Raw genomic sequence first — 26,557 nt, forward strand, 5'->3', positions numbered from 1 at the left:
TGATATATGTAACTTGATTTTATTGGACATTAAACTATACATGGCATTTAGAGAAATAACATGACAATGAGTTATGAATCATATTAGGAATCTGCATGACTGAAGGCTTAAATTTCACTTGTTACTGATTCTTTGTTCTTTGATTCTTCACCCTTTACATCTTGATTGGAAATCTGTAAAACAAGGGCATCATCTGAAGCATAAAAATATTTTATAAATATTTAATAGAAATGTTAAGTAACTGAGTATTTCAAAGCTTTAATGACACCTATCCAAATTACATAAAAGTGATGAATTCATGTGACAACTATAGTGTTTACAGACATTTAAACTGAAAAGAGGACTACTATTATCATGCGTATCTTCATACAACCCTCAACTGACTACTGTATTTCCTTTTTTAATAATAAAATGACTCAATTGTTTCAATTTTACGATGATTAAACATTAGAAGACATCCTTCCATTTCTAGAAATGTAAAACGTTTTTACTGAGGCCAAAATTCATGCTTATTTAGTTCCCAAATGAAGTCATCTATAGAATTTATGTTATCATTAATTTATAAACATGAGCTGTAAATCAGAGGGACAGCTTCACCATTAATCAAAACATCAGACTTAATCCCAGATATGTATTTTGAGCTCAGATTGATCTTTTTAGTAAAAATACTTTCCATAGCAAAATAATAAAACTTGTGAAAGAAGTTTCCCTTAGGTATATATTTTTAAAGATTTGAATTATTGAATAAATCTCAGCAGTGATTCTGTAACTTACAGCACCTTTCCTACTTTCTTGGATACAGCACTAGCAGTTCTTTTAAAAAAGGAAAATTAAAAGAAAATGGTAAAAAGGACTCAGAACACTCTTTCCTGGGGAGGTATCATGGACAGGTACTGCTATGAACTCTGAATGTTGGATATCATCATACTTAGGTGGAATAAACATCTAGAATGAACACAGATACATTCTCCTATTTTTTTATTGAGATAAGAAGATTATTATTAGTTCCAATTAGCCGGGCATGGTGGCGCATGCCTGTAGTCCCAGCTACTTGGGAGGCTGAGGCAGAAGGATTGCTTTGAGCCCAGGAGTTTGAGGTTGCTGTGAGCTAGGCTGATGCCACGGCACTCTAGCCTGGGCAGCAGAGTGAGACTCTGTCTCAAAAAACAAAAAAACCAAAACCGAGTGGTTTATTTAATAATTTCTAAAATATAGAATGAAATTGTTAAAAATGCTGTCAGTGGGCTATGACCTAATACAATTTTGCTTTGTTTTCTTTTGAGGGTCTTTGAGGGGCTCTGTGGCCCCGGTTAGAGTACAGTGCCATCATCATAGCTCACTGCAGCCTCCAACTCCTGGGCTAAGGTGATATCCTCCTGCCTCAGCCTCCCAAAGTGCTAGTATTACAAGCGTGAGCACACAGCCAAGATGTTATTTACTTACTGCACATACCATGCTTGTCCTGTATTACAATGAGTAATGAACAGTATACTATTTTTAGACAGCTTCACTACATAAAAGCAAATGATTAACTAAAATCCATTTTAATAAAAGACCTAAAGTTACCAAGAGTTAAAAATTCTGATAACTGCAAAACTATTATAAATAGTACATACTGATATTTTACTTATCTAATATTTATTTTATAAACACAAGTTGCTTGTGTATGTTTCTATATTTGTTTTTCTAACAACTATATACTCCTGCAAAGAAAGTGACTTCAGTCCTTTGTAATATATGTTGATTAGCATAATAAAGTATTTTTGGACTTTTCCCCCAAGATCTCACATGAAATTTTACAAGGATTTTTTTGTTTGTTTGTTTAAATTTACTTACTTGGTAATACGGTCAATGTTGGCAATTTGCTTCTGGTTCTGTATAATCTCAATGGCTGCCCAAAGATGCTGGATAGCTTTTGTATCCGCCTGTCATCTTTTTGTTAAACGTGCCATGAGCTGTTTACTTCTTTAGCTGTAGTAATATATAAAAACATAAGGGAAAAAAAGATTACAAATTGAATTATTATTAACACAAGCGAGTAACATCATCAGTGCCTCTTGACTACTGATCATACCAAGGTAGCAGGTAGCTCTGCCAACTTTCTGCCTCATTCCCTACCATCCACCTCACCACTTTCTTCATACAAGTTACCATTTGCTTCGTTACTTCATAAAAAGTGAGAGTCTAAAAATGAAAGGGTTAAGGTTTTCCCAAGGAGAACAAATGGCTACCTTATGCCAACATGTTTTTTTAAATAAATTTAAGTTTTATGCTAATGCACAGAAATATTACAAGACAACATTTATCAATAATGCATTGTTTGTAATTTGATCAATAGAAAATGGAATTTAAATGCCCTAATTGTTTGTACTTTGGTTTATTATAATCATGGCTTAAAAAACCCAATTGTATATGCATATATTGATAAATGAAAGCATTTCAATAAAATAAAACCATGAACAGAAAATGCAAAGAGTATTAATAGTTACTTCTGGGGTAAGATGGGAAAAGCTGGCAAACAGGATACCAGAGGGCCACAAATTATTAGGAACAATCATATTCTTGAATAGATGTTAGTTTCAGGGGTATTTATTACATTATTAAGAAACAACATTGCTATTTTATTCAAATTTCAGTATTCTGGATTAACAGAAGAACATAGTCACCCGACCTCCAGATGATTTTCCACCTGTGTCTGGCAAGACTGGGGAAAACCCTGGGGCTACACTCGGGTGTCTGATGACTGAGGGTTTCACAGAAGAGGCCTCTCCTGACTCAGCTTGGAGGGACTCATCTGTTAGGAACAGCATGAGCCTAGGAAACCTTCATCACGAACCTTGTGTTAGATCATGAGCCCCAGCATTTGGGAACAACTGAAACATATCTCTAAATCTTACAGATTATAATACTATTTAAATTCTAGGCCTTAAAAATACAGTAAACATTAAAGCTTCTGGGATTCCTAAAATCTCCTTGCCCGGACCTTTCCCGTCCCATAAGGGAAGAAAATGAGCGAGGGAAGCTCATTCTCAGCACTTCACTGTATTCCATGATTGCAACTGAGCCCTGTGAATCTCCTCTTTCCCCACCTCCACACTTCCTTTCACAGCCCCCTCAGTCCTCCCTTTCCTTGACAAACCCAAGTAAACCCCACAGTTCAACCAACTGTAGATCAAAAATATTTGAGAAAAAAATTGTATCTGTACTGGACATGTACAGACTTTCTTCTCTTGTCATTATTCCCTAAACCATGTAACAACTATTTGCATAACATTTACATTGCATTAGGTATTATAGGTATTATAAGTAATCTAGATATGATTTAAAGTAGATAAGAGGATGTGCATAGGTTATATGCAAATACTACACCATTTTATATCAGGGACTTGAGCATCCATGGATTTTGGTACCTATAGGAGGTCCTGGACCGAATCCCCCACTAAGGAACAAGGGACAAATGTATATGTATGTATGTATGTATACATGCACACACATACATACATATACACATAAACACAAAGATGAGTATACCAGCAGCAATGAGCATACCAGACATCCAGACTTTGGTTTCTAAATACTATTCTCCTCAAAAGGAACCAGAGAAACGGCTAATTTCAGGGCTCAGGCAGGGAAAGTATTGAATAAGCCTAGAACATCATGTGCCATAAAGTATGGAAATTCCCAAAAGATCATGGAGATATGTCAAAATGACACTGGAGCTAACCAAGGGGCTCCCACTGGCTAAATCTGGGACAATTTGAACATCAAAGAAATGATATAATGAGAGCAATTGTCTATAACCCATTGAATAAAATAGGAACCTAGGAGCCCATACTGATATCAATTAATAAATAAATGGGGGGTGGATACAGAGGCAGGAAAGCTTTCCCTTACAATACAAGGTCAACTAATAAATGTAGAACGATGATGGAAGGGATGATTACCATTTGGTAACCCTTATAATAATTGTTTTGGTCAAGGAGCAAAACTGGATACTAATATAAATGGGTGAAAGTGTGATCAGGAACAGGATTTTTACATAGTCTCAAAATATCTCCAGACAATATTTATTCATTAACTTTCCATTGCAAAGTCTGGCAGATATCATCTTACCAAATGATAAAAGTAAATGTCATCAGCAATGGGACAAATCAACATCATGTGCCTTCTGATAGGATGCATTGAGAAGAACACAGCATCACTTCTGTGGTATTCCTGCCAAAAATGTATGTCCTGAGTACATTGGTGGTATAGTGGTGAGCACAGCTGCCTTTCAAAATGCATGTCCTAAATCCAGTCATGAGGAAACATCAGGCAAACACATACTGATAGACATTCTGCAAAGTAATTGGCCTGTCCTCTCCAAAATATCAAGGTCATGAAAGGAAGGAGAGACTCAGAACTGTTCAAGATAGAAGGAAACTAATGAGACATGACAGTTAAATGCAACATGTGATCCTATATTGGATCCTGGATCTATAAAAGACTTTATTGGAGAAAATCAGTAAAATTTGAATGAGGTTTGTGGATTAGAATGTGCTATTGTATTAATTTCCTGATTTTGATGGGCATAATGTGATTCATGTAGAAAAGTGTCTCTATTTTTTAGGAAACAGACATTGAAGTATTGAGGGGTCCTGTGACATCATATCTGTGACTTACTGTCAAATGGTTCCAAAAAAAATGACTTGTATCTACAGAGAAAGAGAGAGTGATAAGGCAGATATGGTAAATTTCTAACAACTGGGAAATCAGGCTGAGGGAACACAGGATATCTTTGTACTGTTCTTGAAACTGTTTTGAAGAGTTTAATTATTTCCACTTTAACAGTTTTGAAATATTTTTAATAACCCTATTGTAACATCCCCTTCAGCAATTTAATTCAAGATCAGTATAAAATAAGAGCATGAAGCTAATAAGAAATAAGTCATGCACAAAGGAAGAGAATTTATAAAGATAAATAGAGTTACTAAATATATTAAGACCTATGAATCTTGGATGCTATTTTTTAATTACATACTAAATTTTACTGTTAAAGAGCCATGGGGGGCCAGAAAAGTCCTAAGAGGTCTTTTCTTCATATATTTTTATATTAGGATCAAGAATAAAGTACAATGATCCCAAGAGGATTATGTATCAGAGAGTTCTTCTGGAGTTAACTCATATAAGGTTTTTATTTTATTTCGTCATAAAACAAGTCAAGCAAAAAAAAGCCTAGCTCTCTTTTTCTGCTGTGACAATGTGTCTGGTTGTCATCTGTGGCATATGTATCACACTCTGTAAACCTGTATCTTGCTCTTGCCCTATAATCCTATCTTTCTCTCCTCAATAAACCTCATTTCCATGCTTGCCTTACAAAAAAAAAAAAAAAAAAAAAAAAAAAAAAGCCTAGAGAAAACATCACCAGGACTTAATTTTGGACGGGGAACGAGGGAGAGGCAAGTCTCAAGGACAAAGCTTCCATTTCTGGCTTACACGGGGTACTGAAGTAAGGACTGTGGGATGAAGACTAAGTTTGCAGAAGGCAGTGGTGTGTGCGTGTGTGTGCTGAGTTCAGTTTGGGGCAGACCAAGTTCAGATGCCTTTTAGAAATCCAAGGGAAGATGCCAAGCAGCTATGTGGAGATACAGCTGGGGAGTTCAGGAGAGCACATGCTGAAGATCTGTGAGACACCCAAGAATAGTAACCAAAACCATAACTGCAGATTTGACTTCCCTAGGATAGAATATGGCAGAAAGAGACCTAGGCCCCAAGAACTAAGAGCAAATCCAGGAGAGCTATCCTATAGAAATCCAGTGAAGATAGGGTTTCAAAAAGTGCAGAGTATCACTGAAAAGTCAAAAAGCAAAAGGAACTGAAAAGTCCACTAGATTTAGCAAACTGTTGGTCACTGGTGACTTTAGCAAGAGTAATATTATTTTGTTGAAATAATATTGTTCCAAATCAGATCAGGGTGGGTGAAGGAGTGAGTGACAGGTGGCGAAACTGAAACAGAAATAAGAGCTCTTCCCAGAAGACAGACTGAACAAAGGGAGGAGGCAGATGGGAAAGGACCTGGAAAGAGATGAGAAGGCACAGGAAGGTCTATGGTTATGCAAATTTTATCCTCATTTTAATTCAAATACGTACATATGATTTTTCAAAAATCAAACAATCCCAAACCCTGTACCTCTATTGCTGCTACCCTACGGCAATCCCTGCCCTCTATTTTAGTTTTGTTTTTTGGTACTTACCTCTGTATTTATAAGCCCTACCCTTACCTACTGACTTCCTACCTCAAGTCAATTAATCTCTTCCACATATACCCACCCCCAACAAAAATGCACATACACTATCCTTCCTCTTATCTTCTCAATAAAGTCATACCCGACTTTCTAATTAAACCAGCATTCACTGTTTTTATTTATCATTTATTTATTTATTTATTTATTGACAGAGTCTCGCTTTGTTGCCCGGGCTAGAGTGAGTGTCCTGGCGTCAGCCTAGCTCACAGCAATCTCCAACTCCTGGGCTTAAGCGATCCTACTGCCTCAGCCTCCCGAGCAGCTGGGACTACAGGCATGCGCCACCATGCCCAGCTAATTTTTATATATATACTTTTAGTTGGCCAGATCATTTATTTCTATTTTTAGTAGAGATGGGGGTCTCGCTCTTGCTCAGGCTGGTCTCGAACTCCTGACCTTGAGTGATCCACCTGCCTCGGCCTCCCAGAGGGCTGGGATTACAGGCGTGAGCCACCGCGCCCGGCCCAGCATTCACTGTTTTAATTACCAGGACTACGTGCTGACACTCACAACTGCTCTGAACCCTTATCGCATCTCCAGTGCTCCAAGACCCAGTCAAGACATTTCCCCAGACACAGAGCAGGGCAACTGTGGGCTCATCTCCTCTATTTACTTCCTCTCGGGACTGCAGTCTTATACTGCCTATTGCCCAGTGCCGGAAAACAATAGCCTCGTGTATTTTACCCAGTTTCATCATGGAGGGTGGGAATGTAAGTCCATTAGCAGTTGCTCTGCCATGGCCAGAAGTAGAAGTCTAGACTGTCTCCTAGTAACCCTGTTTCTAGAAGGGCATCACCCACTTTCAAGACAGTCTAAATGAGAACTGTTCTCATTTGCCCTTGTCAGAAAACACACCTCAAGGCTTTTGCAGTATAGAAAAAGGTAGCGAGCTGGCTGCAGGTGCTAGGGAAGGACTCTGCACATGTAACTACCACAGACTGGGAGAAATCACCCCATTCTCAGCCCCTTCACTTCCCCACCCCCAGAGGGACCTGGTGCCTCTAATTCTTGAGATTTCCATGGTTTTGAGGCTCAAACTGGCATGTTCCTTGACCTTCCCTCTCAGGCACTTACCTTTCCTGCTAAATCAAAAGACACTTCCACCACTTTCTTTCCAGTTTCCAAAATGTCATCTTTTCTACACTCTAGTCTATCTCATTCTTTTTGTCTCTATATATGGATTCACACACACACACACACACACACACACACACACACACACACACCAACACTCATTTCAATAGGGTTTCAGGAAAGAATGCACATTCAGTTAATCATGTTTCAACAAAGGATTCATTTCAAATACTAAAGGCTTCAAAATGCTTGAGATCCTATAAAAAGATTCAGTTGAGAGGATGAGGTTGACTATATAAGAGAGGAAAGACATACATAAACTTTTTTTAAAGCCAGAAGATCAAATTCAAGCCAGAGAAAACATAGTTTTTAATAAGAACAAAAAAAGTATATCACATGCAAATTAATAACTTTGGCCATATTTGAAAAAATTTATTAATATTTATAAATCTAAAGAATCCTAAGGAAAATAATTATCTTCTCCTAAATAGAAATTCAGGAATATGCCATAAAATTATTGAAATCAATATAAAAGAATAGTGAAAAGAAAGTATTCAATTTTCTCCTGCTTAATCATAAAGAGTGGAGAACTATAAAGGGCTTCTCTGTTAGCCTCAAGTATTTGATGCATAAAAATGTCCTCTGTACCTATACAACCTGCACTGTACCTGCCAGAGCACAGCACAGTTCCCATAAGAGTTAGTTTGTTTTGACACTTTCTTTACATTCTGTGGGACAGAGACCCTACACCATTCAGCATGGGATCCAAGCTTAACATGGAAAACTCTGAATTTAATAATTCCAAAACACTGTACAACACTGTATCCTGGGGAAGCTACTTGCTATAAATTATTTTGGTTTTATCCAAAGTGGGTTATGTGTCCAAACCTAACAAATATTAAGTTACAAACTTCCTCCATTAAAAACTCTAATATTTTACACTTCTAATAGAAAGCAGCCTATAAGTATATAAAGCTAAAATTTCAAAATGTAAAAAATTCTTTATTCACAGGAAGGAAAAACTCTTTCATAAGGAAGAATGTCATTTACAAGCAAAAGGGAGTAATAATTATTAGTGACTATTCATTTCTGCAGGGACAGAAAGAACTAGAAGGAAGTTAAAAGGTGTTTTTTTTTTACATCTTGTCATGTAAAATTATGATTAAATATAACATAAATATCTCCCTATTCAGCAAAGATAAACAAGTATTCTCATAAAAATATAGCTAAGAGCTGAAAATAGTTGCTGTTAGACAACACTACTAATTTTGCATCATTTTGCACTCCACGTTGTTGGGCCAGCGAAGTTTTTTACCAGTGATCTAAATCAATACTGCAATTGGAAGTTTATGGAATTATAAGCATAATACATTGTATTTTTGCGATAACTTTCTGGTTTGTATTGATTAATGATGGTCATTTCTAAAGACTTTTCCTAAAATGTTTTTGAATACTTAAAAAATAACTATTACTATCAAAGAAAATTACTCTCAGTTGTCTATAGCAATTCATAACAAAAGCACACCTAATTTTGTTTAATGGACATTAAAGAAAATAGGAAAAGGGCCCAGTTCTATTAAAGTGCGTATTCCCGTTAGTGGGAAGTGTAAAATTTTGCTTATTTCAAAAATTAACCTAGAATCATTCATCCAATGTTTTTGAGCACCTACTATTTGCTAAGCACTGCTCTAGGTACTCAGGATATAGTGGTGAATGATTCAGAAAGGTTCCTATACTTATATGGCTTAGTGTTAATATTTGAGGCTATTGGGGGAACAGACAATAAATGTGAAAACAAAAAGATGATTTCAGATAGTGACAAGTCCTGTGAAAAAAAGAAAAGAAAAGGAAAAAAACAGCAGGCAATGAGGAGTGCCACTTTAGATTGGGTGGTCAAGATTGCTGTGGTGGTCATCAGTGTTGTTCACTAAATACTTCTAGTTGTCCTAAGCAACAGCAGTATTGCACTTGTAAAGGAAAATCAAAACCTCAGGACCCTCCAACTCCTTATGCCAAAAGGGAAGGTCAAGCCCAGATGCTGAGTCACGCAACGCCCTCTTGCAAATGAATAGCTGTTACTAACACTGCTGGCCAGATTGCCACAGAAAGGTAAAGGGCTTCAGGCATCTACATGGACAGTTCCCACAGATCATCCATAAGGACACTGTTTGCTGGCCGCCCATCAATGAGGACATGCAAATTGTAACTTCCAGGTCTGCAGGCTAACTCTAGCTCCTAAAACTAAAGTCCACTTTGATTCCACACTAATAATGTGGATTACAAGTTTATCTTCCCAAGTGCAGAACAGAGACAAGACCATTCTTTCTTCCAGCTACCCAGGGACATCTGCATAACTGATTCTTCCTTTACTCCCTTTTCTCTTCAAACATTTACCTAATCTTGTGTAAAATGAAGATTTCCTGGCACTAACACAAGAATGTCACCATTTGCATCATGGCCCACCCTCTCCCCTTTTTTCTTTCTATATGCCCTCACTCTTTAAATACTGAGTTTCCAAATCCCTCTTCAGATAGCACAGGTGCTTCTGTGGTTTGTCCTTGAACTTTGGCTTCGTAACCCTCCACTGATTGAGATCTTTGCCTGGCCACCTATTTGGGTTGTCACACTTCCCCACAACCCTAAAAAAGTGATTTATGACACTTGGCATTTGAAGATTCATGAATCTTACTCTGATTTGCTACGCTTTTTCTATATACCACGGGCAATGGCAATGCCCCAATGGTGGCTGCTGTCAGCCTCCTACCAGAATGAGGACCATTCGAGGCAGAGCTCCCCCTAACCCATGATGGATGGGTAGAATGAGCATGACCCATTTTTTGAACCACTGAGGTTTGAGGTTGCTTGTTTTGGAGCACAACCTAACCAATCCTGCCTATCATAGAAAGTTAGGGAGATCATAAATGAAGTAAAACTTAAATGATGAAAAAGAGCTAGACACACCAAGGGGAAAACACATGCAAAGACATAACTGAGAAAGGACAGTGGCGGGAGTGTGGCGAATAAGGAGAATCAGTATGAAGGAGGTGGAGAACTGTACTCAGATCAGGCCATGCAGGATTGAAGGCAGACTGTGGGCAGCTTGGGCTTAATACCATTTTGATAGGTGAGCAAGGTGGGGATTTTAAGCTGGAGTGGGTGGGATGGGCATCGGGGGGCTTTTAAGGGAAAAGCTACCTAATGAATCATGAACAGGTAAAGTCCCTTTCTACCACCAAATTCCAGTTGCCTGATCTCAGGCGCAGACAAGAGACCAAACAGCACCTTTCTGGAGAAATTAAATGATCCCAGAGAAAGAATTTTCAGACACTGACATTTGAAGGAACCTAAAGAAAAAGCCATCTGACCACCTGACATCCCAACAGTAAAACCCACACAAAGAATGTCCAACTAGCTTCCCAATGTCTCACTCATAAATACAAACAGACAGCCAGGAATCACCAGACATTTGAGACCAGCTTCTCCACAAAAGAGAGAAAGAGGCCACATGGAGCAAACAGAATAAATATAATTGATATCATGGAAAAGTAAGAAATGGAATCGCACGTATAAACCATAAATAGGATACTCTAAATAGAAATATTCAAAAAACTTTAAATATGATAAACAAATTCAGTAAAAGGGTTAGAAAATAAAATTGAGGCAATCTTACACAAAGTAGAAACAAAAGACAAGAAATACACAAATAGGAGATAAGAGAAAAAAACTTTGCGATACAATATCTGAATAACAAGAGTTACAGAATGAAAACGGGAAAAATTATTCAAGAAAAGTACCTACCAATGAAAAATAGGCATCTGCAAATGGACAAAGACCATGAAATGCCCAGCATATGAATGGAAGGAAGCGCAAAGCACATCCACCTGGAAAGTCAAACACTGGTGGTGCGAAGAGGAGGTGAAAGGCTCCGCAGGGTGGGTGACAGGAGAGGTCATAAAACAAACTGGTATCAGATTTCTCAGTAGCAACCTGGAAGCTAGAAAATCATGGAGAATGCCTTTTAAATTAAAAAAAAAAAAAAAAACAAGTGGAAGATGAAGATGTGACTCAATTGCCACAATCACAGGATAAAACTTTAACACATGAGAAGTTGCTTCTTATGAATGAGCAAAGAAAGTGGTTTCTTGAAATAGAATCTACTCCTGGTGAAGATACAGTGAACATCATTTAAATGACAACAAAGGATTTAATAAATTTAATTGATAAAGCAGTAGCAGGGCTTGAGAAGACAGACTCCAGTTTTTTTTTTTGGAGACAGGGTCTTGCACTCTTTCCTGAGCTAGAGTGTAGCAACATCATCATAGCTCACTGCAACCTCAAACTCCTGGGCTCAAGCCATCCTCCTGCCTTAGCCTGTTAAGTAGCTTAGACTACAGGCACATGCCACCCCACCCAGATAATTTTTCCATTTTTTATAGAGACAGGGTCTTGCTATGTGGCTGAGGCTGGTCTTAAACTCCTGACCTCAAGAGATCCTCCTGCTTCACCCTTTCCTATGACTCAAAATCCAGAAACAAAGCAAGCGAAAGGCTGAAAAATGGGACTACCACCACATACACACAAAAACACAAAAAAACCCCACAAAACCTAAAAACAAACAAGCAAAATTAAAACCTTTTACATGTCCAAAATACACCATAAACAAGGTAAAAATATGCATGACAAATGGGATAGGTAAAAGTAAAAGAAATTTTTGCAAATTAAATTATGAATTAAGGGTTAGTATCCTTGGTATGTTAAAAAAAAAAAAAAGAAAGAAACCTCTAAAATTTCAGAAAAAGCCCCAAAAACCCAATGAAAAAAATGAGCAAAAGATACGGACAAACAGAAAACACAACATGAAAGGTCAAGTTATGGAAAGACAATTTTTCTTAGAGAAGACCAATTTCTAAACTACATCTAATACAGCATTTCTATTTAATACCTATCAGACTAGCAAAACTATAAACAGGGATTCTCATATAGCAGTGGTGGGAACAGAAAATGTCCCAATGTTTATGGAGGGGAATGTGGCAATAACCACCAAAATTACATATGCATTTTCTCTTTGACCCAGCAATCCCACTGGCAAAATCACAAAATGATATACATACACATTCATGTCTTATGGCAGTATTTGTAATAGTAAATCCACAAGGAACTGGTGGAATACAGTGCAAGGCATCTACACAGTGGAATGCAAACAAACTAGAAAAAAGAGATCATATCATGTCAAAAGGCAACCAAAGAAAAAATTTAATGGATAAAATGGGCTACGTCAATATTAAAAACTTTTGTGCTTCAAAGGACACCATCAAGAAAGTGACAGCCACAGAATGGTCAAAAAGACCTGCAAATCCTACATCTGATAAAAGACTTCTACTCAAAACACATAAAAGGTTTTTACAATTCAATATAAAGACAACCCAACTAAAACATGGACAAACGATGTGAACAGACATTTATTCAAAGAAGATCAACAAACAGCCAATAAGCACAAGGATGCTCAACATCATTAGTCATTAGAGAAATGCAAATGAAAATCACAATGAGATGCCATTCCCAACCACCAGGGTAGCTATAGTCAGGAAATCCGGACAATAACAAGTGCTGACAAAGATGAGGAGAAACTGGTATTCTCACACATTGCTGGTAGGAATGTAAAATGGTACAGCTGCTTTCAAAAGCAGTTCAGCAGTTCCTCAAAAAGAAAACAGAGTTGACACGTGACCACAGCAATTCCACTTCTATATATACCCAAAAGAACTGAAAATATATGTCCACACAGAAACAGGTACATGTATATTCACAGCATTATTATTCATAATAGCCAAAAAGTGGGAAAAACTCAAATGTCCATCAACTGATGAATGGATAAACAAAATGTGTTACATCAGATGGAATATTATTGACACAATGAAACATTATTCGGCCATAAAAAGGAATGAAATAGTGATACATGCTACAACATGGATGAACCTTGAAAACGTTCTAAGTAAAAGAAACCAGATACAAAAGGCCATATATTATATGATTTCACACATATAAAATGTCCAGAATAGACAAATCCAGAGACAAATAGTAGAATAGTGAGTGCCAGGGGCTGGGGTGAGAAGAGAATGGGAGACGACTGATATTGCATCTGGGGTTTCTTTTGGGGGCAGTGAAAATGTTCTAAAATCAGATACTAGTAACAGCTGCAAAACCTTGTAAATATACTAGAAACCACTGAACTGTATATTTAAAGAAAAAAGTCACTGGAGCCAATTTACATGTCACTTTGTTCAAGTGGGGAGTCAGCAGAGGATTATTTTTGTAGCTTCTATTTAAAATTATCAATTTACAAAGAATTTTCAATGATTCCTGATTTTTCCATGTGTCTCCCCTTCCTTTGAGACTTTCCCCCACCCTCTAGGAAAGTTTTCATCATTGTTACTGTTACTATCAACTTTTAAAAGTATCTGTTATGGACATTTTTCAAGCATACAAAAGTAGAGAGAATTATATAAGCCTTTTGTGCTACAATAGTTCATTAACATGTGCCATGTATTTTAAATCTAAATTATTTTCCTGAAATTGCCAAGACCCAGGCCATAGCCTGAGGCATGGCTAATCACTCAAACCTGCCAGGATGGTGCTGGGCCAGTCATGTAACACTTTCAGGCTAACTTTGGGTGAATTCTGGCAAACTATTTCCTTCACTCACAATGACATTTCTCAAATTTCCCCTTCACTATCTTTGAAGATAGGATGGGCAAGGTAACTAGTGACCATTACATCACCTAAGGAGCAGGGTTCCATAAAAAAGGAAGTGAAAGAGTGAAAACAATGCATGTCGTTAGACTGTTTCAGCTTTTGTCCTTTCTCACAATAAAGTGCCATTCTCCTAAGTGATATAATGTCTAGTTAAAGGGTTAGGCTTGATAAAGTATAAAATCCATCCCCATATACACTAAAACATACCCAGAATGTAGAGTACAAATATTTAAAATGCAAGGTAACTGAATATATTTAGTTATACTTTACTAGTGTGTTGCTCTTCCAAATGTAAACTATATTTTTAAAATAATAACCAGTTTACTGCCTTGAAGCAGTTCTCAGGCCACAGTGCAGGGACAGAGAATCCAAAAGGAGTCTGAGGACTGAGTTGCAGAGACAGAGACCAGAGACTGAAGTGGCCAATTTTCAGTTTAGCCTTTTTTCAGAGAATTCAGATTTTTCAAAGCCAATTATTTTCTATGATTAATACTTCAGAGTCTTTTGCTTTCCTATTATTTACAATATTTAGGATAATTCTATGAAATGGTACCTACTTAAGAATACTGACTCACAATAGTATAGCCACCTAACATTTTCTACTCTGTTCAAGATCAAATTTTATAAAAATATTCTCTTTAAAATGTAATTCTAACAGCAGCAATTAAGAATATAATTCTTGACTGTATCTGATAATCTGAGACTGAGAAAATGATGTGTATTTAGAAAATTTGACTGAACACACTTTAAAAACACAGAACTTTGTGTGTTATCCCCGAGGCAAACTGAGAAGACAGAACACTAACACCACTGGGAATCCAGCCACCTGGGGAAGGGCCATGTCATGCAGTGGGAGAAGCAAATAAAGAACACGGCCCAGACTCTGCTGAACACCCTGTCAACAGTGCCAGCCCAGGGAGGCTTCCCTGTCACTTCCCAGATGTCCCTCCTCCTTTAAAACCCATCTGCCATGCACCTTGACTTTGTGAAACTGGTGGAGAATTATGAACCTATATTAAAGAGGAATTAAAGAAACCTGTGGAAATTATCACAACTGTCTAGGTCCTAGGATCACTATGAAGCCTCAAAATGCTTGTATGAGAAATACAGTTAGTGAGGAGTGAACACAGATATTGTCCAGTAGTGGCTGAAGCCACAGTAAGTCTTGCAGCTCAAGGACTTCTTCCCAGGGCAAAGGAAGTAAGTAATAATCTTCTAGAGCTCAGCTGAAAGACTTTGAGTCTCCTCCTCTGGATGGCCATACCCACTGAACCACCTGTAGGTGGAAATGCCACCCCCAATCTGAAGGGACAGGAAGAATCATCTGAAACCCAGACAAAGGCCAGGGAAAAGAGGGGGCTAGCCAGAGAGCAGGGCAGAGCCTGGAAAACTTTCTGAGGTTGTCTCATCATGGACTGCAGATGTGACCCCAAGACGGCTGGTCTGACTGCCCTAGGGAAAGGCTTTCAAGCTTTTCTGATTTTCGTACAGGATTATGAGGAATCCAGAGCACTGAGGGCAGAAGGGGCAGGAACACCACACTGCTGCTTTTCAGTCCAATTACTGGAATGCCCAGACATTCAAACTGGATGTCAGCCTATCTCCTGAATATTACCTACCTCAAGATATGGTACGTATTTACCTGTGATTATAGCTATATCTGAGCCCATCAGGGAACATCAGTCAATGATACTTTTGCTATCCATCTTACCTAGCAACACAGTAGCATTTCCGAGGAAGCTGAAAAGACTTAAGGCTTTCTTCCAGGATGCACTTATTTTTCAGGTTGTGTTTTTTTCCCCCAGGTTGCTTTGATTATCGTCTTTTTTTCCCTAGGAAACTTAATTGATCTGATTCTTGAAAGAGAATTTCTGAGATTTAGAGCTAAAGGTCCCAGGGTACACCATTTTCTATAACCTATTCCAAAAAGAAATATTTAATAAGAAAGCATGAATACCACTTAGAAAAATAAAAAATTTGAAATGTAAACATTTAAAAAAGTGTAACCTTTTTTTTTTTTGAGACAGAGTGTCACTTTGTTGCCCAGGCTAGAGTGAGTGCCGTGGCGTCAGCCTAGCTCACAGCAACCTCAAACTCCTGGGCTTAAGCGATCCTACTGCCTCAGCCTCCCGAGTAGCTGGGACTACAGGCATGTGCCACCATGCCCGGCTAATTTTTTCTATATATATTTTTAGTTGTCCAGATAGTTTATTTCTATTTTTAGTAGAGACGGGGTCTCACTCAGGCTGGTCTCGAACTCCTGACCTCGAGCGATCCACCCGCCTCGGCCTCCCAGAGGGCTAGGATTACAGGCGTGAGCCACCGCACCCGGCCTAAAAAAGTGTAACTTTTAAAACTTAGAGCTTAGATCCATCCCCAGAGATTCTGGTTTAATGTTTTTATAAAACAAAATTTAAAAAGCAATTTAGATGCTTACTCATGATTGAGAACCAGCATGCTAAATATTGTTTCTTCCTAATGTGACTTGTGTAGCACTGTCACCTAAAATCCCAAAGAATTCATTTAAAACAATATGGTACAAATACTACTGTAACTAAGGCTTACAATAGTACATTTTTAATCAGCATTTGTCTAAAAATACAGATGAACCAAGAGAAAGTCCAACTTTATGTTAGAGTGCTGGTCGTTTGGCTTTTAAGTCACTTGAAAGTAACTGGGACTGGCCGGGCGTGGTGGCTCACACCTGTAATCCTAGGCCTCTGGGAGGCCGAAGTGGGTGGATTGTTCAAGGTCAGGAGTTCGAGACCAGCCTGAGTGAGACCTCGTCTCTACTAAGAATAGAAATAAAAATTATCTGGAAAACTAAAAATATATATAGAAAAAAAATTAGCCTGGCATGGTGGCACATGCCTGTAGTCCCAGCTACTCAGGAGGCTGAGGCAGTAGGATCGCTTAAGCCCAGGAGTTTGAGGTTGCTGTGAGCTAGGCTGACGCCAGGGCACAAAGTGAGACTCTGTCTCAAAAACAAAACAAAACAAAAAAAAAAAAAACAAAATAACTAGGACTAAAACTAATTTTATTTGAATAGTCCTTAAAAAAAATAAAATTTAACTTTCAGATGATTCAAATGGCAGTTTCTTGCCTGAAACAAACCAACATGAATATTAATCACAAGTAAGAGGCTTCTTAAGATTGTGTAGAACATGTATGTGAAGAGTGGTAAATAAGTAGGTATTTCAAGAGAAACATTTCAGGTATGTTGATATTAAGTGATATTAAACTTGGTATTTCCAAACATATAAGAGAAATGATAAATTATAAGTACAGTAGAAAAAAATTACTTTAGACTTTATATTGTCTATAATTTAAAAAGACAACATCTCTAATGGTAAATACACCTCCTCCCAAAACCTATTAAATTTGCCATCAATGGAAACCCCAAATAAATTATTCTTATTTTTTGACTGGACAGTTAAAACAGGCATATTTTATATTAATTGGGGAAGTGCCCCATGTCAAAATTCATTTGAAATTAAGGACTTGCTCTCTCAAACAGCATTTTTCAGATGCACTTTTGAGATACAAAAAACAAACAATAAGCAAGTAAATCAAGAATCTACAAAAAGAGAAAAGTAAAAAATTCATAATAGCTTTCAAGTTCAGAGAGCTTCTCTATACTTAGCCTTTGTTAAAAAATTTCTTTTTAAAAATCTTTCCATAGCTATCAAATATGAGAAAATCATTTAATAACCCACTGGAACATTGCTATTGATGGCTGTCAGGATGCTCTGGATCTGTGGATGCTATAACTCACTTGGTCTGTTACTCTCTTCACCACATGCTTCTCATGAAAGGGTATTTTATTTTAGATGACAGTGCACACCTAATGGAATTCTGAAGCCTTAGCATTTACCGCAGCTTTCAAGAAATTAGCTATTTCAATCTAAATTGAACTTATCCAGTAGAAGGTATGTTAAAAGATTCCTCAAGACAATGACTTCCCCTTTGAAGACAAGAATGCTTTAATGTTGGAGTTAATTCCAAGTGTTTTCAAACATTTTTCTCCATTACATAAGTATTAAAATAAAGATCATAGGTCTCCCCACCTCCACTGCTCCTGCCTCAAGTTATCTTTATAACGTGAGCTACCATAGTGACAGCAAGAAAATGAGCCAATTACCCACACTTGTTCTTAGATTGCCAGCTATCATCACCAGTGAAACTGGAATTAACCAGAATTTTATGTGTGGAATGTTTTGATTACCAGGAGTTTCCTAATATCCCTGCCTTTCCACTTTCTGCTTCTGTAGGTAGAATGAGCATAGTTTTTACATTTTGTTAATATTACATACTTTTGCAGACTTATAAAGATACATTGGGAAGATGAAGGCATATCAGTACAAAGACCCAAGAGGTTGAGGGATTTTAGGGAGACAGACTAACATAACATACTACAGCTTTGGTAGTCATCATACACATGGATTGAAACCAATTTGATTAACTCTGTGTGAACTTGGGTACCAGCAATTTAACTGTGTCTCTTCCCTTATTGTAAAATCGTTATAACAACATTCCCCTCATGATGCTGTTGTGAAGACTAAATGGAAAATATACATTGCCTAGTATGGAAGATGCTCAATGATGGACATCTTAAAAAAAAGACGGTAGTGCCACAGGCACTGTTTGTGATAAAACCTAGCTTGCTAGAAACTGCTTGCAAAGTGGACTTGCAAAGTGATCTGCATAGTCTAATGTGCATAGTCAAATTAAAATGTATATAAGTCAGATTCTCTTGCTATAAACCATAGTATCTAACTGAATTTTTTAAATAGTATTTTTAATCCCACTTATGAGAATTAATGTGACAAGCTCTCAACAGAAATCCATTGAAAAATATTTGTATATCTTGCTTTTATGTCCATATGATAAATGCTTAAACTAAGAAAGAAGATCCTACATTCTTTGAATTATATTTTAAATTTATTTAACATACAAGCTGACCAAACTGGAAAAAAAAACACTAAAACTTTTAAATGGGTGTATGTTTCACTTAAATGCTCAGATAATATCTGGAGAACATAATATATGTTTGATATTTAATACAGGTCTACTTTTTAACAGAGTACTGTAAAAAATTAACATAAGAAAGTTGCTTTTAGGCTGGGAGTGGTGGCTCATGCCTGTAATCCTAGCACTCTGGGAGGCTGAGATAGGTGGATTGCTAGAGGTCAGGAGTTTGAGACCAGCCTGAGCAAGAGCGAGACCCCGGGTCTACTAAAAATAGAAAGAAATGATCTGGATAACTGAAAATATATAGAAAAAATTAGCCGGGCATGGTGGCACATGTCTGTAGCCCCAGCTCCTCGGGAGGCTAAAGCAGTAGGTTTGCTTGAGCCCAGGAGTTTGAGGTTGCTGTGAGCTAGGCTGATGCCAGGACACTGTAGCCAGGGCAACAGAGTGAGACTCTGTCTCAAAAAAAAAAGAAAGAAAGTTGCTTTTAAAAACCCGCAGGTGGTTAATACGGTAAAATCTCAAAGTTACAAATTAGAATAAATTTTAAATCATCAGTGGTAACACCTCACAAGTAATCTTAACTCAAATACAATGTATCTTACTTCAGATTCTGTTCCACAGTACCCTGGACTTACTCTCTTCTGTTACACTTTATTGTGCTTCCTTCAGTAATTGTGTTACTCTGAACTATAAACTCTGCAATGGCTAGAACTCTCTTATCTTGTTCACCTCAGCACCTAGCAAGTGTATGGCACATAGCAGAGTTCCAATAAATAACAATGTATTAATAAATGAAGTTAAGACATTAAAATTGCATATATTCTACTTGTACAAAAATGCAATTTTTAATATGATTTTATGAAACAGATTTAATTATGAAGCAACTTGAACTATAAAAGCATTTATTTAAAATAAAACTAGCTTACCTACTATACTTATTATTCAGTTTAAAAAATAAAACTTTGTGTACAAGTTTTCAGCAACACATTTTCCAACTAATGTATAAGATAATGTGATCTGGAAATATATCACTCTCATCCCTGAAGAACATATAGATAAGAGTCTATATGACTCCTTTAAAACTCTGATGCAACAGTATTCTATTACCCTCATCATTTCTCTTTTTAATTTTACACAAAGGTAGACAAACTTTTAGCCATTTATGGAGCAAACACTCTGGACAATTGCTGATGTTACCAACTTTAAGTGAAATCTGCCACATACCCAGTACAAATGTAACTTTCCAATGACTTAATAGTGTGAATAAATTACTTCAGTGTTTGCACATAAGGGTATTTCTACTGCTATCTGACCAAACACATTTAAAAGATCTTACCCTGCACCTTAATTGTGAAAATACATTCCAAGATGCTAAATTTCCCTTAAAAGAAACCTCAGTTAAAAATCAGAATACTACTCTGAAATAGAAAATATACAAAAAAGAAAGATTAACTAAATATCTAAATAATTTGTTGAATTGAGTTAAATATCTAATTTGCTAAATTTCCCTCCTAAAATATGAAATAGATTATACAAATACTAAAAAAATTCCAAATAATATTTGTTTTATAGACTATTTCTTTCCATTTGTAACTAATTTTGATATTAAACCTTGCATAGCATTTTCACAATACAAACTAAATAACTTTTTATGAATTTCCTACAGAAAAAACGTAACAGCAGGTACCTACACACACATAAGCTCTTTCTTGAAAGCAATAATTCATTTCTGTATATGTTTTAAAAATTAAAGTTAAGCCGTGATTACTCAAAAAGACTACTTTATTGAGGATTTAGATTTAGAGTCTTATCTCCCTCCCATTATCTTCATTTCTATCATTTACCTCTTATTCCAGGGATTCTCAAACTTTCATGTGACATGGATCACATTCTCTCTCAAAACATCTGATTCACCCACTTCTCTTCTGTGTGTGTGTTTTTCTGTTTGTCATGCGATGGGAGGGGATGAGAGGTGTGCTACTAGGAGGTGAACCTTCCATAACTTAAAGAAGGACTGCTATGCTTTTAAGATGATAATACGTAAGGGTTTTAAGTGAGATAATGTATGTAAATAATTGCACAGTGGCTGACATACAGTAGATGGACAATACATGATATTAATATATATCATTATAACTCATCTGTGTTATAAAATTGTAGACACCAAAACATTTCAAAAACCAAGACTACTGGGGGGCAAAACACTGATAACCTGCAGTGCAACCTCTGCACAGAGTCTCTGCACCAAAGCAGATTCACACTTGTTTTGAAATGTGACAGTGGTACTGCAAGTAACTAACTCAAAGTTATTACGTGACAGATACAGGTAGACAGTGAACTCAAATCAGTTACTTTTTACTTCTTGTGAAAATTCCTAGTAAAAATGTTGGTAAGGGATTAAGGATGATCAAATGAAGAGGTGACAAAGATTTTCTTTATTCAAAAAGTCTGTTTCAAACAAATATAAAACATATAACCTGAAACAATTACAGACAGGGTGACAGATGTGGGGGGAAATATGAATTTAAAACTAATGGTTAAAATAAGAACTCTCACAATGTGTATTTCAGATATTTGTATTATTCGTCAAAGATTGAGTCATGATAAAAAACATTAAAATTGCTTCAGGTAAACAAGCCCTCAGGAGTGTAAGGAATGCTTATTTTCCAACATTCTGAGATAACTACTGTGCAAAAGCAGAGATTCAGATGTATGCTATGAGAGTTAAATACAAATTAATAAGACAAGGCATATCGTATGTGAATATGTCACACCATAATTTCAGATCTCATCCCTTTCCACACTAGTTTAATTACTATTTTCCTGAATTAGATTTGACTCATAAACCAATTTGAGTACCTTCTATGTATATGACAGTCCATTTTCTTCTTCCTTCTATTCTTAATATGACTTATTAAAAAATAATAAGAGCACACTGGGAAAAGCAAAGCAGAAACAAAGCAAACTAAACACAGAAACTGTCTAACTTCTATCATAGGAAACAACAGTCAAGATCAATGATGAGGGCCGGGCGTGGTGGCTCACGCCTGTAATCCTAGCACTCTGGGAGGCCGAGGCGGGTGGATCGCTCGAGGTCAGGAGTTCGAGACCAGCCTGAGCAAGACCCCGTCTCTACTAAAAATAGAAATAAAAATTATCTGGACAACTAAAAATATATATACAAAAAATTAGCCGGGCATGGTGGCGCATGCCTGTAGTCCCAGCTACTTGGGAGGCTGAGGCAGTAGGATTGCTTGAGCCCAGGAGTTTGAGGTTGCTGTGAGCTAGGCTGACACCACGGCAGTCACTCTAGCCTGGGCAACAGAACAAGACTCTGTCTCAAAAAAAAAAAAAAAAGATCAATGATGAATGAGGTTTTAGATTATTTATGAATTTCATTTAAATCCATGCTGTGGGCACATGAGGTTTCAAAACCTAAGGTATATGGTACTTGAGCTCCAAATACTAAAACTACCATTTCTAATAGGCAACTTTTATACTGGCAGCTTTTAAAAAATAGTGATGGGCATGCATTACACATGTTCCTTCTCCTACTAGAATGAAGAAAAAACAAATAAATTTAGAAAGAATTCTTAAGGTTAGACTGTCACTGGGAACACAAGACAGCCTATATCAGAACACAGTACAGAAATACCTTTATTGAGACTACAGGTTGAGGATCTGTGTTTCCTAAATCAACTTGAAAATAATGTATTGTAAGAAGGAGCTCAACTTGTGTTTACCTATCTTTGCTGTGCTCATTATGAGCCAGGCACTGTTTCAAGTGCTTTAAAAATGGTACCTCATCTAATCTTCACAATAACCCTATGAGTTTGCTGCAATTACTATCCCCCTTGTTTTTCATATAAGGAAACTGAGACAAGGCATGGCAAGTTAAAGTGATTTGCCCAAGGTCACTGTGCTAGTAAAGGACAGAGGAGAGATTCAAACCTGAGCTGTTGTGTCTCAAAGTCTGTGCTCTTCATCATTTTGCCATGCTACCTCTAATGACAAAGGAAAAATAAAAAAAGCCAAATGAACAAAAAAACCCTTATCACCCTGTAAAAAAAATTAAATAGTAAATCCAAGTTAAGGTTTGCAAACAGTGAAAAGTTTTTAACTATCAAGGATAAGACTATTTTCTCCATTTTTTGTTTTTTAAGACACAGCCTCTTTGCTTAAATGTAATGATGGTCTCTGTGTAGAATTCAATTGAAGGACAAGGAAGACAAAGACAATCTGACATCAGAGCATTCGGGCTTTAAGTAAGCAAGTTAGAGCAGCATTTCATACTTCCATTACAAATGTTAAAATTCTTAGTTCGGTCCAATTAGTGTCTCAGTTAAGGTATGCCAAAGGGTATGAATGCCCGTATTATACATTATCTGAGCAACCCTAAAAAGAAAAAAGGGGGGGTTACAAAAGGGTAAGAGTTCAAACAAACATATGTCATTTACTGAAGCATGCAAGATGATATCTATTCAAAGCACCAACATAACCACATCCGAGGAATGTTTAGTATGAACTAAAGAGCTAAATTTTAACATTTTAATTGATTTTTCTTTGTAAAGCTGGAAGGACATGTGTGCTTATTTAAATACCTCACACATGGTAATTGCAAAAATAAGGTGCCCAATTTAGAGAATGTAAAAGGGAGATTCAGTTTTCACATCAGCAATTTCTACAGAAAACAAAGACATTGTAAAATACAGAAATCCTCATAATCACATACTTAAATAAGAAAAATATTTTGATTCTGTCATAATTACAAACTATATCTTCTGATCTGATTCTGTATCCTGTTCATCTTATAAAGATGAGTCAACCAAAAATAACGACTGTAATGTAATCTGCATCAATTAGTCAAAGACAAGTAAAATAATATGCCTGTACAGAAAATCATATTTTATCTCCTGCCTGTACAAATCAGACATTCAGAAGAATTACAAATATGACCTTGCCTACCAGAAAGCACTCAAACCTTTAAACTTTTAAAGTACAACCAACATTCTCTCTCTGATAACTTCAAACCATTAATTAGAACCAATGACCCCAAAATCTGAAAAGTTTAAACGTTCCATTATTAGTAAGCTGATACTACTCTGCTTCTCAGTTTAAAAGTAAACAAGTAAACATTAATTTTCTGCCTGTGGAACTTCGTATACACTGTATGAGACAACCGGTAGCGCTTGCATACACAGCGTGACAAGGACAGTGTGTACACACAGTACAGAACGCTAGGTACTATGTGCACACTGTATATGGCATTGGGTACTGTGTAATACTCTATATGACACTCCATACTGCATACACAGCTTAAGGACAAGGATGCCATGTACACACAGCATGACTCTGAGTACACACCACATACAACCCCGCGTAGGACGCCGTGTAAAACACCAGGTGCTGTGCACACACCGCAAAGCGCCTCCACAGCCTGGCTCTGAAGAAAACCGCGAGGGAGAACAGAGCAAAGGATAGTTCGCAGCCCGGCCTCCCCCAAGGAGCCCCCTCGTCCCAGCGCGGCCCGGCAGCTTCTCCCCAGAGCTCCGGCGGGAGGAGGGCGGCGGACCCCACGGGACAGTCCCGGAGGCCCGCGAGGACCGGTTGAGGCAGCGGCGGCCTCATCTCCGGGGTCGCCCGCAGCCCCCGGGACAGGCACGGACCCCCGCCTGGCCTCGGCCCGACCCTGCACCGCGGCTCCCACCGCCCACGGCGCCCGGAGACTGCGAAGCGTCCTCTCCTCTCCGCCGTCCACACGCCGGGCCCGCGCTGCCACCAGCCCCACCGCACACGGTCCGAGGCCTGGCCGGGCAGGCGACGCGGGGCCCGGCGGGCGTGCTCACGCGACTCCACGGCTTCCCGGCCTGACCAGGCCCCGCGCCGTCCTCCCGGGCCTCCGCCCCGCGCCGCCGAGCTTTCCCCAGCATTATCCTCCGGCTCCGCCACTGCCACGCCCGGCCCTCCCTCCGGAGCCGCCGGTTCCCGCCGCCCGGGGCCTCTGGGGCCTGAGCCGGCGCCGGGCGGGCGCGGGGGGCGCCATGTTGGCTGCGCGCCCGCACTTCCTGTGTGTCTTCGCCAGCGGCGGCTGCGGCCAGGCGGGAAGTTCGGAGCTGTTGCCGGAAAGGTTGGCGTCCCCGCGGGCCGCCCGTCCCTGCCGCCCGGACGGGCTGTGCCCGCCGGAGCCCTGCGTGCTGCTCCTACCTCCGCTCCGTCCCGGCTCCCGCGCGCTGCCCGCAGCGCTTCAGCGCGTTCCCGCGCAGCCGCAGGCGCCCTCCGTCCGCACGCGCGCCGAGGGGCAGCCGGCTCCGCGGTCCGAGCGCCGCTGGTTCTGCGGCTTCAAAACCGGCCACCTGCTTCTAGCATCTTTTTAATCCATCGTCAGGAGGAATTGCAGACAGGTGCTGCACTCCCGTTCTGTGCACAGGCAAACAGCACCTCGACAAGAACAGGACCAGCCCTTGCCAATTTGGCAAGAGCACCGCAAATTTGCGTTCCAAGTAGGTTGTCTATCAGTCAGTCAGTCTGCATCTGACATCTAACGGGAGGAGATCCCGCACACCTGTGGTTTAAGAAAGTATCAGCGATAGGCATACTTTTATAATGCTCGCATATTTTCCCTCTTGTCTTTTCTCCCAGGAGTTTGGAAGGAAGACGTTTCGGCTAAGACGTCTTGCTCTCGTCATCAGTGGGCACGTGCACCTATACTTAGTTTCAGTTACCAGCAGTCAAGTGAGGTCTGAAAATAGGCGAGTACAGTACAGTAAGATATTTTGAGAGAGACCAAAGTCACATAACTTTTGTTATAGTATTTTGTTATAACTCTTCCATTTTATTATTATTGTTGTAAATCTCTTATTGTGCCTAATCTATGAATTAAACTTTATCATAAACATGTATGTGTAGGAAAAAATCATAGTATAAGTAACATTTGATAGTATCCTGGTTTCAGGCGTCCACAGGGGGTCTTGGAACCCCCACAGCTTAAGGGGGGACCACTATACCTGAGAATCATCAGAAAGAGACTGTTCTAGAAATTTTGGGAATCTAATCCAATTTATCAATTAGCTTTCATTGCTGGTCTCTAAGATTAAGTTAGAACTTAGAAACAGATGGTACTTGAATAAGTCTATGATGTACATCAGTCAAACATGATCTTTCAAACCATTCACAGCCCTTTTTCTCATACATCCCAGAGTTTTTGTCTATCTCAAAGACCATTACAAAATAATTTTAACTTATTTTGATTTTAAGGATAAATATATGCCATTAAAATTTAGTAGAGAGGTTAAAGAATGTGAGAAGAAAAGCAAGCCATAACTGGTTTGAACATTGGACTTCCAACAATGAAAAGCTTTAAGTGAATTGCCTTTTTTTTTTAAGTCTGGTATTTAATTTATAAAATAGAGGACTGTATGGTTTTATATATTAATATTTCACAGAGACCACTCGAGTAAGACAGCATCATATAT

General features: G+C 38.3%; 1 long non-coding RNA gene across 1 annotated transcript; it reads right to left on the reverse strand.

The window, feature by feature from the left end:
- On the reverse strand, positions 1-25,737 carry LOC123633477. Its single transcript, XR_006733603.1, has 3 exons — positions 25,290-25,737; positions 1,837-1,971; positions 1-173 (listed from the first exon to the last, which is right to left on the reverse strand). It is a non-coding gene; the product is annotated as an uncharacterized LOC123633477 (long non-coding RNA).
- Positions 25,738-26,557: the final 820 nt, after the last annotated feature.

Source organism: Lemur catta, chromosome 2, assembly GCF_020740605.2.
Source record: "Lemur catta isolate mLemCat1 chromosome 2, mLemCat1.pri, whole genome shotgun sequence".
Taxonomy (NCBI): Eukaryota; Metazoa; Chordata; class Mammalia; order Primates; family Lemuridae; genus Lemur; species Lemur catta.